The following is a 6000-nucleotide window of genomic DNA, read 5'->3' as shown; positions in this document are numbered from 1 at the left end:
TGAAGAGTGGCTTCCATCTGGCCACTCTACCATAAAGGCCTGTTTGGTGGAGTGCTGCAGAGATGGTTGTCCTTTTGGAAGGTTCTCCCATCTCCACAGAGGAGCTCCGGAGCTCTGTCAGAATGACCATTGGGTTCTTGGTCACCTCCCTGACCAAGGCCCTTCTCCCCCAATTGCTCAGTTTGGCCGGGTGGTCAGCTCAAGGAAGAGTCTTGGTGGTTCCAAACTTCCTCCATTTAAGAAGGATGGAGGCCACTGTGTTCTTGGGAACCTTCAATGCTGCTGAAATTTTTTTGTAACCCTTCCCCAGATCTGTGCCTTCACACAATCCTGTCTCTGAGCTCTACGGACAATTCCTTTGACCTCATGGCTTGGTTTTTGCTCTGACATGCACTGTCACCTGTGGGACCTTATATAGACAGGTGTGTGCCTTTCCAAATCATGTCCAATCAATTAAATGTACCACATGTGGACTCCAATCAAGTTGTAGAAACATCTCAAGGATGATCAATGGAAACAGGATGCACCTGAGCTCAATTTCGAGTCTCATAGCAAAGGGTCTGAATACTTATGTAAATAAGTAGTTATGTTTTTAATCTTTAATACATTTGCTACAATTTCTAAAAAGCTGTTTTCGTTTTGTCATTATGGGGTATTGTGTGTAGATTGATGAGGATTTTTTTTGTTTAATCAATTTTAGAATAAAGCTGTAACAAAATGTGGAAAATGTCAAAAGGTCTATATACTTTCTGAATGCACTCTATGTTGAAGAGGGTGGGGCTCAAGCTGCATCCCTGTCTCACCCCATGGCCATAAGGGAATACATCTGGTTGTTTATTGCCAATTTTGACCACACACTTATTGTTTGTGTACATTGATTTGATAATTTCTGATGTTTTCCTCCCACCTCCGCTTTCCATCAGTTTAAACAGCGGCCAAATTGAGTCAAAAGCTTTGCTTTTGTTTTTGTTTGTTTGTCAATTAGGGTGTATACATGGTCTGTCATATGTTATTTTGGTAAGAAGCCAATTTGATATTTGCTCAGGACATTGCTTTCACTGAGGAAATGTTGGAGTCTGCTCATGATGATACTGCAGAGGATTTTCCCGAGGTTACTGTTGACATAGATTCCACTGTAATTATTGGGGTCAAATTTGTCTCCCCTTTTGTGGATTGGGGTGATCAGACCTTGGTTCCAAATATTGGGGAAGATGCCAGAACTGAGGATAATGTTGAAGAGTTTAAGAAAAGCCCATTTTTGAATTTGTGGTCTGTATACTTTTGTAATTTAATTTAGGATAACATCAACACCACAGGCCTTTTTTGGGTTCGGGAGTTTTTGTCCTGTACTTCTTTCAATGTAATTGGAGAATCCAATGGGTTCTGGTAGTCTTTAATAGCTTATGCTTTTTAGGTTGTATTTATTTGCACAAAAGAAAACAAGTGAAAGACAAAACAGTACAGATAAAAACAAACAGGTTAAAAATGGTAAGCCAAGAGAGGTTGGAAGCCCAGACAACCAAAAAAAACAATATACAAATATAAGTACAGAAAATTGTTAATCATCAGCAAAAACAATGGGAAGTAGAAGACATAGCAGCATGGTCATTGATATACATTAGGAGTAACCAAGGTCCAAGGATCGAACCCTGTAGAACGCTACCGGATATCTTAACCCTGGTAGATGCACAACCATTTGCATATACAAATTGTTCTCTATCATAAAGATAATTATATAGCCATTTGTATATATAATCATGAAAACCGTAATAATGCAATTGAGCAAGTAATATTTAAATCTAGAAAGATGCCAAGGCTATAGTCCACGCTTCTATTAAAATATATATAGTAATTGATCAACCCTACATGCAATACAATAAGATTTTATGGTGGGAGATTATAATACGGTTTTAAATACCTCTATTGACCATTAAGGAAATCACACTACAAACTATCACCCTCATGCACTTGAGGAAATCACGAATGTCATGGATATTTTATTTTTACTATTTTCTACTTTATAGAATAATAGCGAAGACATCAAAACTATGAAATAACACATATGGAATCAGGTAGTAACCAAAAAAGTGTTAAACTAATCTAAATATATTTTATATTTGAGATTCTTCAAATAGCCACCGTTTGCCTTGATGACAGCTTTGCACACTCTTGGCATTCTGTCAACCAGCTTCACCTGGATTGCTTTTCCAACAGTCTTGAAGGAGTTCCCACATTGTCTCCCGAGTGGCGCAGTGGTCTAAGGCACTGCATCGCAGTGCTAGCTGTGCCACTAGAGATCCTGGTTTGAATCCAGGCTCTGTCATAGCCGGCCGCGACCGGGAGACCCATGGGGCGGCACACAATTGGCCCAGTGTCGTCCAGGGTAGGGGAGGGAATGGCCGGCAGGGATGTAGCTCGGTTGGTAGAGCATGGCGTTTGCAACGCCAGGGTTGTTGGTTCGATTCCCACGGGGGGCCAGTATGAAAAATAATAATAATAATGTATAACTGTAAGTTAGTGAGTGCATACATTAAGAGTGTCTGCTAAATGACGTAAATGTAAAAATGCTGAGCACTTGTTGGCTGCTTTTCCTTCACTATGCCGTCCCTCGGTAAAATAGCCCTTACACAGCCTGGATGTATGTTGTGTCATTGTCCTGTTGAAAATAAATGATAGTCCCACTAAGCCCAAACCAGATGGGGTGGCGTATCGCTGCAGAATGCTGTGGGTAGTCATGCTGGTTTGGGCTATTTGTAAATAAATCACAGACAGTGTCACCAGCAAAGCACCCCCACACTATAACACCTCCTCCTCCATGCTTTACGGTGGCAATACACATGCAGAGATCATCCGTTCACCCACACCACGTCTCACAAAGACACGGAGAATGGAACCAGAAATCTCCAATTTGGACTCCAGACCAAAGGACACATTTCCACCGGTCTAATGTCTATTGCTTGTGTTTCTTGGCCCAGTCTCTTCTTCTTACTGGTGTCCTTTCGTAGTGGTTTCTTTGCAGCAGGCCTGATTCACACAGTCTCCTCTGAACAGTTGATGTTGAGATGTGTCTGTTACTTGAACTCTGTGAAGCATTTATTTGGGCTGCAATTTCTGAGGCTGGTAACTCTAATGAACTTATCCTCTGCAGCAGAGGTAACTCTGGGTCTTCCATTCCTGTTTCGGTCCTCATGACAGCCAGTTTCATCATAGTGCTTGATGGTTTTTGCAACTGCACTTGAAGAAAGTTTCAAAGTTCTTGAAATGTTCCGTACTGACTGACCTTCATGTCTTCAAATATTGATGGACTGCCGTTTCTCTTTGCATATTTGAGCTTGTCATGACTTGCCCTCATGGGTTGAGGATCAAACATTCCTGCTAGGCAAAGCTTTGAACACCTCCTTTCCTGGGGTCCAGTTTTATGACTTAACAGCCGCTCATAAATCGTTTGCAGAAAAGTACTCCTTTTGGTCTCTAGTATGGGAAGAAATAAATTTCCTGTGATACAAAGGAAGTCTTCCCGCCAAGACTCCAAAATCCAAAAGTGGATAATGAAACAATATTCCTTCTTAAAATAATGTGGGAAATGGTCAGTGAGGATCTAAAGAATAATCATGTCATATTGTTTATCATTTTGTGATGTCATTAAGGATGGTATCAAGTAATAACTGTAACTCGGAAAGTGTACATATTCTATCTATCAAGTTTACATCTAAATGTTGTATAAAATATATGATTAAGTATGAGATTATTTTGGTGAAGATAGGAATGTGATTTTAGTCTTCTAATGAGATAATTGTTTTTCATATAAACTATGCACAGTGACTAGCCACGCCCCGAGTGACATCAGAGATCGTGTAAACATGATGGAACGCCCCTTTTACCCCGAGTGCATAAAAAGCCTTGAAAAACAAGTCAACCTTTAGACCAGCAGATGTGAAGCGTGAGCCAAACGTTGCAAATGGTTGAAACTCTACAGACCAAAAAGCATGAAGCGTGAGCTAAACGTTAAAAAAATGGTTTAAAACTACAAAGGAAGACCAGCAGACGTGAAGTGTGAGCCAAACATTGCAAATGGTTGAATTTCTACCCAGACCAGCAAGCCCCACGGCTTAAAATGGTTGAAACTCTACAGACCAGCAGACGTGAAGCGTGAGCTCCCACCATTCTAACCAGCACTATGACCAGAAACTCTACCAAGGACATTGGGATCTCTGGTGGGAAAACCAGTGTCCTACATCATCAACTCAACTATCGAGGACAGCTACATGTAAATACATGTTGCATTTCTAATCCGAATGAGAGTTATTAGGGTGCATAAGTATTATGATTACTGTGAGCATAGTCTCCAAAGTAACCACGATAGTTTGAATCTCTGTCTCTCCCTTCGACTCTGACCCTCCTTCTTCCCAAGCAGTCATGTGATTGTTAGTCCAGTCCACTAGGGACCTGTTTTCATTGTATTACATTTACTACGTTTATTACGTTAGTAATCAATAACCAATGTGTGTTTGTATTGTGTTATTATTTAGTCAGTTAGTAAATAAATAATTAAGACATTTTGTGTGTTGCTGATTCATCAATAAGGTTAGGTTTCTTGCAGGTTCAAGGATTATGCGACGTTCAGAATGAGACTGATAAGAGGTCATTATTTGATAAGTGACTGTTATCGATATATAACATATCTTCTAAGAGTTTAATTTCGGGAGATGGCTACTCGTTAAACAACTTCTTCCGTGGTGCCCCAAATTCCTAATGAGTTATTTGATACATTATTAATTTAATTGAGTGACAATTAAACATAGTTAGGTGATTCGATAAATAACAGTCATACATTAAAGTAAGTCACGTCGCGACAAGCTGTTCTTGCAATAGTATTGTCTTGGTCTGTTTTAGTGTTTCACCATAGTGAAGGCGTATTTTCTGGTTCTCTCTCACTTTCTCTCCCTCACTTTCTCTCTCACTTTCCCTCTCACTTTTTCTCTCTCACTTTCTCTCTCTCTCTCACTTTCTTCTCTCTCAACGCAACGTTTCTGACTGACAGACAATTTCTGACCGAAAAACAGTGACGTACTTGTATTCTAAAGGATTCTCTGTTTCTTGTATTTCTGTGTTTCAGCATCCTATAAGATTAGTTAAAGAGCAGCCCAAAACTATTTGTGTGTGTGTGTGTGGATGAAATCCCCTTAACCGTATCCGTACATTCTCACACGTTTATCACATTGTGTCAGCTCTATTCATTACCATTGTATCTGCAACATTCTAAACATTTCACAGGTTGACTTGAGAATTCACCAAGGCCTACTGTTCACCAACATTATTCACTGTATACACCTGTGATCATGTGACTGTCCCTGTTCCTAGGGGTGTGTTCGTGGGACGCGGGGCCTGTAGTTGTCACGGTGATACACCTGTTCACAGGGCAACAGCCTGGCGACCTGAGCTTCAAACCCAGCGACCGCATCACTATGGTTACCAAGACAGAGTCACAGTATGACTGGTGGGAGGGAACGCTAAACGGACGGACCGGAATCTTCCCCGCTAACTTCGTCTCCTACCCCTGAACACACACGCATACACAAGTCTGTCACACACACGGACACCTACATAGACACACACATGATCACACTACAAAGACACACATGATCACACTACATAGACACACATGATCACACTACATAGACACACACATGATCACACTACAAAGACACACATGATCACACTACATAGACACACATGATCACACTACATAGACACACACATGATCACACTACATAGACACACACATGATCACACTACATAGACACACATGATCACACTACATAGACACACATGATCACACTACATAGACACACACATGATCACACTACATAGACACACACACATGATCACACTACATAGACACACATGATCACACTAAATAGACACGCATGATCACACTAAATAGAAACACATGATCACACTACATAGACACACACATGATCACACTACATAGAGACACAC

The sequence above is a fragment of the Coregonus lavaretus genome (genome assembly GCF_964263955.1).
Source record: "Coregonus lavaretus genome assembly, chromosome: 27".
Classification (NCBI taxonomy): domain Eukaryota; kingdom Metazoa; phylum Chordata; class Actinopteri; order Salmoniformes; family Salmonidae; genus Coregonus; species Coregonus lavaretus.
The sequence above is the reverse complement of the archived record's forward strand: the minus strand, read 5'-3'. Positions refer to the sequence as shown.